This window comes from Callorhinchus milii, unplaced genomic scaffold (assembly GCF_018977255.1).
Source record: "Callorhinchus milii isolate IMCB2004 unplaced genomic scaffold, IMCB_Cmil_1.0 Scaffold1, whole genome shotgun sequence".
Classification (NCBI taxonomy): Eukaryota; Metazoa; Chordata; class Chondrichthyes; order Chimaeriformes; family Callorhinchidae; genus Callorhinchus; species Callorhinchus milii.
Window position 1 is genome coordinate 56,685,519 of NW_024704742.1, and position 13,775 is coordinate 56,699,293.

The following is a 13,775-nucleotide window of genomic DNA, read 5'->3' on the forward strand; positions in this document are numbered from 1 at the left end:
GATTCCCACTTCTCTCTCTTCCTTCCTTGAGTCTTCAGCACTGCACCCATACTCACTGGAACTCGCTTTCAAAACCTATTAGCCTCTTATCCTCTCCTTAGAACCATAGAAATCAACATAGAAGAAACCATTTAGCCCATCTTGTCTGTGCTGGGTCTTTTAGAACAATGTTTTCAGGCCCATTTACCTGTTTTAAGAAAGCATACTAAAAACATACCCACTGGACAAAATCATTATACTTAATTCTTTGATTCTGCACGTTCATTTAAATAAGTGCATTGTTAAATGGGTCCTGAAATGACAATATTTTGGAGATTTATCCTGCTAATGAATAAAAATACTTATTTGAGCGTTGGAGAGTAAGAAAATCTGACTTGAGTGCCTAACTAGTTGCTGGTTAGGTTTGTTCACATTTGTTGACGTAAAAATAACAGAATCACTTAGAAACTTCAATTGATTTCTGCTTATTGTTTCACAAGCCAAGTATATTTGTTGTTGCACAGAGATGTAGGGGAGTCGCCTAACTGGGAATATGTTTTGACTACTGACTGATATGTGAGATTGGCAAAAGGATTTCTAAATAACAGATGATGTAGCTACTTAGACGGGTTTCAGTCTGTCCCCGATAGGAATGTTGTCAGATGATAGGTGGAGTTTCATAACTCAGTGGTTAGAGCACTCGCCTCGCAAGCAAGGGGACCAGTGTTTGATTCCCGGGCAGGGAGAAACTTTTGGCAAGTTTCCTTACTCCATAACTCTGTTTACCTAGCAGTAAGTAGGAACCTAGTTGTAGCTGATTGGCGGATCGCTTTTCCGGGGTTAATAATTCATTCAAAATAAATAAAAATACTTTGGTCACTGAATCAACGACTGTTTGTAGGACACTGCAGGGCGCAATTGTCTACCGCGTTTCGCCCACAAAATATACAATCAATTCACTTTATACTCTGTGAAGTGCTTTGCGACATCTCGAAGGAGTGATAAGGCGCTACATCAAATACAAGGCTTATTATTATACTCTTGGACTATGGTCCGGCGTTACAGAAATAAAAACTGAGATTTGATGTTTGAGCAGAGTTGCAGAGACTGCACCGGGTCAGGCTAAAAGAATGAAAAATTGTCTCAAATCATTTTAAAAGTAAAATTGCGAATTTCTAAATTACAACAACAACAACAAGATTTCATTTACAGAGCGCCTTTCATGTCGGGAGGATGTCCCAAGGCGCTGTACAGTTGGGTCAGGACCCGAGCAGGGGGGAAATGGTCAGGGTGAGGGGAGGGAAGAGAGAGAGCGAGGAGGGGGTAGGGAGTCGAGAGGGGAGCTGAAGGCACAGTCAAAGAGAAAGGTCTTGAGACCAGCCTTGAAGGAGGAAAGGGAGGAAGCAAGGCGAAGGCACTGGGGGATGGAGTTCCAGAACCTAGGGATTGAGAAGCTGAAGGCCTGGCCACGGATGTTTGGGCAGGGGTTGTGGAGCGGAACGGAGGGTACGGGCAGGTAACTTGGGGGACAATAGGTCGGAGAGGTAGGAGGGAGCAAGGCTGTGAATGGCCTTGTAGGTGAGGATGAGGATCTTGAATTCGATCCTCTGGGGGATGGGGAGCCAGTGGAGGCGAGCGAGGGTGGGAGTGATGTGGTCCTGGTGCGGGACAGTACACGAGCTGGAGAGTTCTGAATGACCTGCAGCTTGTGGAGGGAGGTGGCGGGAAGACCGGCGAGGAGAGAGTTCCCATAGTCCAGCCTTGAGGTGATAAAGGCGTGGACCAGAGTTTCAGCAGCGTGAGGGGTGAGGTAGTGCCGTAGTCTGGCGATGTTTCGGAGGTGATGGAAGGCGGTGCCAGTTGTGGCGCGGATATGAGGAAGAAAGGACACCCTGTGCGGGGTGGCCGGGGGGACGGAGGAGTTGTGATGTGGTAGAGAACAGAAGCCTGGGTTGTTCTTTGCCTCCAGGATTATCCTGGAGTAGAAGGACGACTTGGCCGAGGCTAGAGTGGAGCGGTAGATTTTGAGGAGGTCCAGCCAGATTTGTCGGTGGACCGTTAGGCCAGATTTGAGGCAGGTGCGTTCAGTGGCATGGACCTGGCTCCTGGCTCTTCAGTGAGCGGAGGTGGGTGGTGAACCAGGGGGAGGAGCGAGAGTAGCAGACTGTATGGGAGGTGATGGGGGCAAGAGTGTCGAGTGTGGAGGAGAGGGTGTTGTGGAGGAGGGTGAGAACTGAAGAGGGGTCAGTGAGGGTTGAAGGCCAGAGGGAGAGGAGTTCAGAGGACTCCAAGGCAGCGATTAGGGATTGTGGGGGTAACTTCTTCCAGGGGCGGTAGAAGATGGTGGTGGGTCTGGTGGAGGTGGTGAAGGAGATGAAGTGGTGATCGGAGACGGCCTTGTCGGTAATGGTGACATCCGAAACACTGAGGCCCCGGGTGATCACCAAATTGAGTGGGTGGCCATGACTGTGAGTGGCGGAGTTGATGTGGAGGGAGAGGTTGAGCGAGGAGAGCAGGGAGGAGAAGTTTGAGGAGATGGAGTGGGTGAAGTGCAGCTTGAAGTCGCCCAGAATGATGAGGCGATCAGAGCAGAGGCAGAGAGAGGCTCTTGAACTCTATCCCCCAGTGCCTTCGCCTTGCTTCCTCCCTTTCCTCTTCAAGGCCAGTCTCAAGACCTTTCTCTTTGACCGTGCCTTCAGCTCCCCTCTCAACTCTCTACCCCCTCCTCGCCCCCTCCCTTCCCTCCCCTCACCCTGACCATTTCCCCCCTGCTCATGTCCTGACCCAACTGTACAGCGCCTTGGGACGTCCTCCCGACGTGAAAGGCGCTCTATAAATGGAATCTTGTTGCTGTTGTTGAGAGATGTTAGGAGGGTAGAAATATCGGAGATGAAGGTGGGAGAGGTTTTAGGGGGCCGGTAGAGGAGGAGAATTTTGAGTGAAAGAAAGGAGGGGTGGGAAAGGGTGAGGTGCTCAAAAGAGGGGAAAGAGTCAGAGGAGTAGGGAGATAGGGCAAGTGGCGTCCTTGAGAGATAAGGGCTATACCACCGCCATGGCGGTTGGGGCGAGGGATGTGGTGGAAGGTGTAGCTGGGTGGTGTGGCCTCCGTGAAGGGGAAGGTGTCGCTTGGGGTGAGCCCCCATTGGGGTGAGCACCAATTAGTCCCCATTTTTGTTAATTATACCTCATATAGTTTCAGGCCATGTCATGGTGCAGTATAAATCAAGTGTTAGTATTGCTGTTTAGATTCTGAGTCCTACTTCCAAACAGGATCAATGTGTTAGCTGCAATGTAGGAAAGAGGTTTGAGCTGGGGTGGATTTCTAAAGCATTTTCAAACTCAAACTAAATTGGGTGATCATATGACCAGCTTTTTCATCACATTAAAACACTAACTGGCATTTGGCACCTGGTAGTGGAGTGCTCTGCATTATTTGGCTACATACAGAGTTCTCCTCAGTCTTGGCCAGTGTGATTTCCTGGGAAGCAAATGTAAATCCTGATTCAAATCACTTTATTGCTGGAGGTGATGAGGAATTGTTCCAATAGCTGTCAAAGCAGAAAAGCTCTCTCCAGTACTCTTTATATTTGTGGTACTTAGAGGCCATACAAGTTATTCTTCAATGGTCTTAATCTTTATGAAACTTCTCATTGAATAACTTTGCTGAACCATGGCAGGAAGGAGAAAGAATCTCCAAACTCAATTAAAAGCTTTCCAGCTTTACTTTTGTGGTTTATACGATCAGCTGAACTCTGCAATTATGTTACTGCCATGTGTACCATTTATTGCATAATAAACCCAGAGAAGAATAAGGTAGTTGCACCTCAGCAAATGAAGATTACGATCCCATTCTTCAATGTAGTATTGTATGTCATAATGTAATGTCCACTAATTTACAGCACACTATTGTGCAATATCAATCAAGGTATGAGGATGCAATTGGCCTCTTCACTCATGCAGCAGTGTATACTTGCTTCTTTTGTGCACCAAAATAGTTAGATCCTGATATATTTTGTTATTTTTGAGATTTGCTCAAGGGCACAATGAAACCTAAGCTTATAAATATGCATGACATTCCTTTTAATTATATCTGTCCCTGTGCAACATGAATCCACTTAAATATGAATACAGTTTCAAAAGGGAACTAGATACAATACCTGTATAATGTATGTTTAAACATTTTAATAATTCACTGAAGACTGGATATGGTATACAACTGTGGTTTCAATTTGGATTTTAGTTGTCTTACAAACTGCTTCAAATGCTAGGCATAACATGAAAAAATGTTGCCCAGCTTTCTATTGAATAAAGACAATGCCTGGTATAGTGTGAAACCATGCAGAGCAAAAAAATTTAATTTCAAATCTCAATCTATACCGAATTAGGTGGATCAAAGCATATTGAGCATTTGAGAGGATCTTTCCCTGGACTAGGAAGGGGAAAGAAGCTGCCACAAAGGGCTCTCCTAAGGTCATTGTCTTCCCCCACCACGTACCTCCCCTCCCCACTCTAGTGGAAAATAATTTGTGTGATTATTGAGTAAAGACTTGCTTATAAACAAAATAAACATTTTGTTTGTCGCCAATGTAGGATTGTAGGAATGTTCCAATTTGAGACCAATTCTAAGATGACCCTGAAAGTCACTCACACCAATACTTCTTTGGAAGAGCACTGTTTTTTGGGCAGCTAAGGTCTGAGTTATCCGGAAACTCATCACCATGCTTAAGATTATCAACCAGGCTGAATGCTCCACATATCTATGCCATCCATGCAAGGAAATTTATAAGTTATCTGGAACTGAATGCACATTCTCTTTCTACAGTGACCTACCCAGCTTACCTAATTCCAGAGACCATTAGGTGCAGGTTGGCAAGAGCCTTGAGAACACTGCCTTAAAATTTAAGGCAGTGCAGACTTTTGGGAGTGTTAAATACAGTCATGATTGGCTCTGTGTGGGTCAGTCTTTTATTGAATAAACGTCCTGTGCCAACAACAACTTGCATTTATATAGATTGTTGGCCAGGACACCGGGAAAAATTTCCCTTCTCTTTTCAAATAATGCCATGGGATCATCAATGTTCACCTGAACAATGAAGATGATCCATCACCAGCTACATTATAGCTAAGCTGGTTAATCATCTTATGAGCTAATGAATCTGGATACTCCTCCCTGTTGTGGGCCATTAGTGGATGTTTAAGAGAACGTTTTTTGCTGGTGGCGCTAAGGATAATAAAATTTGTTGTTTGCCATCCAGCTGTGATGGACCAAGTGCTGGCTCGTGACTGTTCTCTCTATTTGTGTTGTCATGAAACACATGGTACTTGTACTCCACTGGTTACCCCATTGGAATTTGTTCTGGGTTACAAGCCTGAGCCCTGAGACACATCACCCTATAATTTTGGCTCTGGCATGTTCTAAACATCTCTCCTTTTACCTTCAACCGTCTATTTTTGTAAACTATAACTATATTTAAAAACTTTTGAATATTGGTTTGCTATAATAAATTTACAACTTGCATTTTTCACGCTTCCCCGTTTCACAGACTAGTTTTACTCGTAAAAGGACAACATTCATCTGGTTCATTTCAGCTGTATAAGTAGAAATGAGAATATGAAATGAGAATATTCTGATTTAGGCCAGTGACCATCAAGCTTTGAAATAAGTTTGTTGCATCTGTCAATCACACATTTAAATAAGAAATGATGTAATGTTGCAATGGTTCTGCTGACAGATTATCAACTCAGAACATTCATCTGCTACATCTTCTGGCTTCCTGCACAATCAATCATGTAACTTCCTCGTCACTCTCTTCTTCTATACATTCTGAAATATCCATTCTGCTGAACGCACAAGATTCAAGCTTTTAGCTCCGTCTGAGCGAACAATATTTGGTGGAATGGAATTGAAATTCTGTTAACATCAGCAGCAATCTGCAATCTTTGGACCAAAACATTAGTGATAAACTCAGACACCTTTAATAATTGATCAAAAAAAATCAAGATGGATAGCTCATTGAATTTAATTGTATCACGATTTTGACTTCCAGGTTTTTTGTGCCCCAACATATTTGCTTATTCTTTATGTAACACGATCCTGGCTAAAGTAAGGGTATTGTTTTCATTTTGCAAGTCTGCAGTTCAAGGCTGAAAAGGACATAACACGCACTTTTCTAAATTGTACTTACAAAGCAGACTGCGACTATAATTGCAGGATGCAAAAGCATATTTGCTACTTTTAAAATGCGGCTGGCATTCTACTTTCAGGTTGACCAAAAATAATTGACTCTTGAAACCGAATGTTGGCTTTAGAACTGCCTTCACTGTGTTTAGGAGCATTGTTGTGCCCCCCGCCACACACAAACAGATTTTAGCAAATCCCACTGTTTTAGTCTAAAGCACAGGTTGCAACCAGCAAGCCAACTCATTCGTGGAATACTGCAATCTGGCTTCTTTTTCCAATTCTCAGGGTTGAGTATGTCAGATTGGTTCAATAGTAGCACACTCGTCTCTGAGTTAGTAGGTTGTAGGTTCAAGCTCCGCTCTGGGTCTTTGAACTTGTATTGTCCAGTCTGACACTGTAAAGCAATTCTGCTGGTTAGAGATACCATCCTTAGGATGAGACATTTAAACTACAGTCCCACCTGCCTGTTCAGGTGGATGTTAACTATTCCATGGCACTACTCATAAGGGGCAAGTTTTTCCAGGTGCCCTGGCGAGCAAGTATAATTAGTTATTCACTTCAGGGCTTTTGCGGGACATTGCCTTTGTACAAATTGGCTGCCATGTTTGCCTACAAAATGCATGGGCTACGCTATACCATATGATACAATTTACATTTATGTAGCACCTTTCACATGTGGAATATGATCCTATGAACTGCTTTGAGACAGCTCTCTGACATGAAAGGTGCTGTATCAAATGTAAGGATTATTGTTTTATTATTATTTATGTTTTAGCCTGGCTCAGTGTTAGCATGCTCCCCTCCGAGTTAGAAGGTTGTGGGTTCAAACCTGACATCGGGCGTTGAACTCACGTAGTCTTACAGTCCAAGGAGTTGCAATGTCAGAGGTGCTTTGGATGAGATATTAAAATCGAGGACCCATCTGCGTGTTCAGGTGGAAATTAAAGATACCACCTGGTACTTTACCATTAAGCTAAAGATCTTTGGGACGTCCTCCCGACATGACGAATGCTATAACGAATGCAAGCATAACTATTATTATATTATTTCGCCCACAAAATATACAGTCAATTCACTTTACAGTATATTCAGTGAAGTGCTTTGAGATGTCTTGAAGACTTGATAAGGCGCTTTATCAATGCAAGAAATATTATTATTAACTGAAGCTCAGCCATGCTACCTTCGGAGTTTGCACCTGTTCTGCACAGTTGACTGAAAGCTTCCCAAATGCTACCTGTTTTGAGACTTGGCGTGAACAGGATATTAGACTAAATGATCCCCAGAAGAGCAAGCCACAATTGGCACATGGTTCAGGGCTTAAATAGTGAAAATAATTTAAAATAAGGAAAAGAAGCAGCCTTCTAAACCCCCCTCCACCCCCCACCCCAAGTTGGCTCTCAAGGATATGGGCTGACCGCAGAAGTCATTAAATTAATTAAATTTAAAAGGAGACTTTTACTATCCTCCTGCATATTGCATTGTGAAAATTACCTTCAAAATAACTGATGGTAAATACGATGAATAAAAAAGTGGTTAACCGATACAGTTTAACATTACCCGAGGAACGATCCAAAGAATTTGCAAGCCCTGAAATTTACTGGCCAAGTGACTTCTCTGAACGATTTCAGTTTCACTCCATTCTCTTTACCTGATACTCTGGCCTGGTGCCAGTGTTACACAAGGGTGCTCCACAACTGACTCATGAGGGAACAGTTTGAGTCTGGAGAGAGCTTCATGCGAAGTTGGCATCTGACCCAGCAGTTTGAAGCAGAAATCCATTTGGTGGAGATTGGAACAGCCGGTGGGAGATGATCAGCAGATTGAAACCTTAGTGATCTATTCCTCTGGGAGGAAGGGGACTCTGCACACATTGCCACATTGCCATCCGGCGTGGAGGGCGCTATATAAATCCCAGTTGTTGTTGTCTATTGGTGAGGGAGTAGGTGCACGCAGTACTAACACCGAAGCCCTCAAGGCTGCTTTGAGGGAATTTACATTATAAATTTGTATTGCACTTGAGGAAGGCAGAAGATAGCCAGGGTCTTGTAGAAAAATGTCAGGAAAGACAATTTGCCTTTGAAGTGCCTTCACAAGTTGGTGAACTGGATTCTAAATGAGGCAGGGTTTCAGAGTCCAATTGTGGTTGTTATTATTTTTGTAATACCTATGCACAAGAAGTGTGACCCTCGTGAGTTGAATAGTAATGAGGAAACTATGCATTGAGCTAACGGCTATTGGGAGGAATTACCTGAAGTCTGCACTTATAAACCATGATCATATATCCAGGGCTTGGTATCTAACTTGTGCAGAGAGATGAACTGCTGCTGCTGAAGTTCTGAACTTCCAACTAGTGGAACCACCTTTTAGTGGGTAGGAAGATGTGTCTAAGCTGTGGGCAGAAGGATAGTGGCAATACACAGACCACGCTAGTTTGTACTGCTCAACAGGAGGCTCACAGGGAATTCCTGGTGCCTGCTTTCCACCTAGTGAGGATTCGGCTTGTGCTTGCCAGATGTCAATTTACTGTCTCGTTGAGAGGTAGTAAATTGGGTCTCCTTGGGGCTAAGCTGGTTCTGAGGTGATGTTTCTGTTGCTGGAATATTGGAATCTACTCAATCCTTAGTAGTCTAGTTCCTGAGCCAAGCTGGTCTGCAGTACTCCAAAACACTGTTGATGACAGATCAGTCAGCCTGGCTTGTCAGCAGCAACCTGGGAGAGGCAGATCAGTCACTGGAAGGAATGTTTCCAACTTGTTAACCCTATAAGCCAAAGCCCTTAAAGGTAGGGTGGTCTTAGCTGGACAACCAGTGGAATGTTTTACAAACAATGCTTGCATTTATAAGATGTGCGATTTTTGTTTAGCTGGTTAAATTCCAACAGTATCCCAATCTAATTCTGGGGTCTTCTAGCTTTGAATATAATAATAATAATAATCCTTGCATTTGATATAGCGCTTTTCACGTCGGGAGGACGTCCCAAAGTGCTTCACAGAACACACTGTAAAGTGAATTGACTGTATATTTGTGGGCGAACGCGGCAGCCAATTGCGCACAGCAATGTCCCACAAACAGTCGTGGATTGAAAATGACCAATTTATTATTGTTTTTGGTTTTTGGAGGGATTATTATTAGGCGTGTGGAGTAAGGAAACTTGCCCAAGGTTTCGCCCTGCCTGGAATTGAACTCAGGTCTCTAGCTTGCAAAGCGAGTGCTCAACCACTGAGCTACAGGACTCCAATATCATCAATGTGCACCTAATACTTCCAGGCATTAGGTAAGCAGGTGGCCATCTAAGGAGAAAATGCACACTCTATTCCAGACAAATGGGATATTTCCGTGTGCAGGTTGCATGTATGTGTGGAACTGGCTGGTGTGAACGCTCGTAAGTATGGTGATAGGTGTCAGACACCTGGCTGACCCACAAAATAAAAAACAGCTGCTGAAATTTCTCTGAAAAAATGAATTGAATTCTTCCACAGATTTTAGAGACTGTCCGATGGTAAGTTTCACTGAGCTCTGCCTACACGATTCATATGTTACATTTAAACAGCAATTTTTTAGATGGTGTCAGACACTTTTTTTGCAGCATCAACGATGCTCTTGGTTTCTGATAAATCATCAGAATCACGTACCTCGTCCTATCAATCGAGCTGTCAGGCTGGAGTTATTGCTGTCATTTTTATTATTGAGCTTGTGCTGTATCTCTGAATGATGCAGTGCCTTGTTTTCTGAAGTCACCTCCACCAATAGCCGGGCTATTCTTTGTTACACAGTACTTTAGCAGTGTAAATAAGGTCTCCTCTCCTGAGACAGCCTAATTTACTGTTGACTTTCTCTCCACTAGTACAGTATTGCTCTTTCCTGTTACTGTCTTTTTTTCATGGGAGCAGTTTGAGATTGCTTTTTTTGTGTCTAACCTGAGTGGATGAACAAGCTCTAAGGCAATTAATAGACACATTTATATTTCATCGATGACACTGACCATCCATTACTTTGTGTTGCACCAATTTGCATTATATCACATGTTAAGGGGTCATTGTTCATTGCTAATGAACAACCCTGGTTAAGGGATGCATAATGCCCCAATGACCAGCCGATGGAAAGAAATCCCTGTCTAATTATGCCACCCGATTTCCCTCTGTACTTTGATTCTCAAGAGTTTCGTGGGGGATCCAATTTTTCCTCTGCTGAAACATTTTTTGCTGCCACTATATATATAGGTCAGTACAATGTTCACGGGGTTGCGGGGGGGGAATCTAATGGTATCTTATTGAAGATGCACAGTCCATTTTGAGAATGCAGATCCATTTTCTGTGAATAAAATAACAACAAATTACATTTGTATAGCGCCTTTCATGTCGGGAGGACATCCCAAGGTGCTGGATAATCAGAGATTTGGACCAAAGCACCAGTGGGGAGCAGGACAAAGGACTGTTGGATGGAGTTCCAAAGGGTGGAGGCAGAGAAGCTGAAGGCCCGACCACCAATGGTGGGCCAGGTGTGGGCCGTGGCGCAGGTCAGAGCCTGGTAAACGGAGGAAGCGGACAGGTTGATATGGGGTTAGCAGATCACAAAGGTAGGAAGAAGCAAGGCAGTGAAGGAGAGGATGAGGATTTTGGCTCTATCCTCTGGGGAATGGGAAGCAGTGGATCCAGGCGAGGGTGGGGGTGAAAGGAGGTAAAGGGGTGTTTGTGACATTTGATAGTATATAATGTGATGTTTGTGAAGTGTGATGAACCATGGGGGGACATTTGTGATGCGCATGGGGGATGTTTATTCAAGATCTATTTGGTCTTGATCCTGACTTTCGGACGTCTTTTCCCCTTCCCACCCCGAGCTCAGGTGCTGGGAAGGGGTAAAAACATCCGAGTAGACGCTGGGAAGGAGAAAAGACTGTTAAGCACTTACAAACATTTGTCAGGAAGACATTTAATTTGTTTGAATGGTATGATGGTATATAGTATACTTAAAGTCATGTTCCAATGGTGGCTTCGAGCCAAACCACATTGCTGTTCCTATATGCAGTATTCTCATCTGTCACAAGCAAATATTTGAGGACTAGCTAGAGAAAACCCCTTCTTTCATGAAAGATTTTTAAACATGTGATCCTACAAGATATATTGTATGCAGTGATGTTAGCAGATCAGGTCATGATTTGCAATGGGTCTCACAGTTTATTAAATGGTACTGAATTCTACCAAATCTATTGTACCAACTGAGTTGTTAGATAAAACCTTCCTGGGGTTTGAAATATTGTGTTATAAACCTGTCTGCTCGGCATTCTAGTAGTTTGTCTTTGAGGTCTGGTGTCACTGTGGTTGCTGCCTGTGAGTCTAAAAACTGCCATGGCCAAAGAAATTCTGTACTCGTTTCACAGGAAATCTTGGTGAATAAAACCAAGTTTATTTTGGGAGGTAAAGGGAGCTTGCCCTTTTCTCCCATCTTTCTTTTCTAAAGTCGCTGACTCTTTATTTCTCTTTGACCGTGCCTTCAGCTCCCCTCTCGACTCTCTTCCCCCTCCTCGCTCCCTCCCTTCCCTCCCCTCACCCTGACCATTTCCCCCTCCTTGCTCCCTCCCTTCCCTCACCCTGACCATTTCCCCCCTCCTCGCTCCCTCCCTTCCCTCCCCTCACCCTGACCATTTCCCCCTGCTCGGGTCATGACCCAACTGTGCAGCGCCTTGGGACGTCCTCCTGACGTGAAAGGCGCTTTATAAATGGAATCTTGTTGTTGTTGTTGTTGTTTATTCTGGTACAGTTTCACAGATTTCATTTGCAAGTGAATCATTGACTTGAGGATGGGAGGGGAGCGAAGGGAAATGGCATCACAGACAAACGTGTCATCACCGAGCCTCCTTTTTTTTTTGGCAGAGTGGTTGTCTTGACACATGCGGAAGCCCATCACTATGGTTTTGAATATCTAAACCACACAGCAAGTTCCATGTATTATTCCATTGTCTTATTCATCTAATTTAATTAGACACTGCAACTTCATGCAGCTATTGGAATACTTTCACAAAAAATCATTTGCAGTATGATGCACCTGCCTAAAAACATATTGAGCCTTAACTTAAAAGGTAACTATCCAATAATAATCATTGCTTTTGATACAGAGCTGAAATATCTCAAAGCACTTCGCTGTACTGTAAAGTGGTGTGACTGTATGTTTCTTGTGGATGATGCGGCAGCCAATGAAATAAATAATTTAGCTAACTTACAGGAGTTTAATAATTGTTAATACATTCAACTGTGTTCTTCTTGATTACGTTTGGCAAGGGTTGCCAACCTTATGTACACGGCTAAATCTTGCATATTATCAGGGATGTGTATTTTGCGTGCAAGATCTGTGTTGGGGTCGGTCCTGAGCCTAGCTACCTGAAAGAGAATAAGGCAAGGTTGTCCACTTTTGCTCATTTTACCCAATCTGATTACCAATTATGTTATCTGCAATGATAGCAAGGTCCCATTAGGCTTGTAGCATATAAGATGTGTGTCCAAACTGTTCAACTTCAAGGCTTGTGGCTCCTGAACACACATTCCTTTCAAGACTTGCAAAGTCCAAGACCAAGCAGTTAGATGGATTTGTAATAAGAGCTGCAGGAAGAACAGTGCTGGTATATACTAACCTGTTGCTCTGCAGCTTGGAGGTATGTCTCTTGCCAAGGCCCCTCACATGAGTCCCTGGATAAAACTAGAAGTAACAGTTGCTAGACCTTGGACCTCTAGAACACATGATACATGGCATTCAACTTGAACCTCCAGAACATCAAGATTGTTGGCAACTCACAATTTATCGAATACCGTACAAGCCCTTCCACCACGCTGAAGTCAGATATTCATCAAATAGCTGAGGAAGAACCCCTGAACCTTTGAACAATGACTGTTGAAAGGCATTACCTGAAGTCCTGCTTGATCAGTTCAAGCTCATATCCAGGGCTTGATACCTACCTTGATTGGTACGAAAGTAAACTTTACATTTACAACTGGTGGAACCAGTTCATTTGGTCTGTGAATAGGAATGTGTGTCTGAGCTCTGGGCAGGAACATCAATAGCAATTTTTAAGATAAGCTTCACTGTCCACAGTATGACTTGTGAACAGTTCCTGGTATATTATCTACCAACTGAAGACTCTAAACTGTGCTTGTCAGATGTCCGATGACTATTTAGTGACTATCCTTGTAAACCAAAGCACTTATGGGTGGTTGTCGTTGGACAAGTAGTGTGAAGCTTGTCAGTGTTCACAATGATTTTAGTGTGATTTAGCTGGTTAAACTCCAGCAATATCTTCATGGACACACTGGATTCTCCAGACTCAACTGGGCGGTTGGCAAAAGACGGCATCTCTCCAGCTGGAGAGAAAGCAAGACTGAAACAAGTTACCTCAACCATTCTCATGCATCTCTCAGCACCAATGCACAATGGACTTGATAGATTGCCTGTTTCCCCTTTAATCTACAGGGTTCTAGGGTAAAATGGGAATTCCTATATTTTCCCAATTCCCAATGCAAATATCAAAATGGGAAGCAAATGGTGGGGGAGATATTCTTTTTATTAGGTTTAAGTACATTGACCAATGGTGAGACAAGAGAATGAAACGGAAAAATACTCCTAACTCA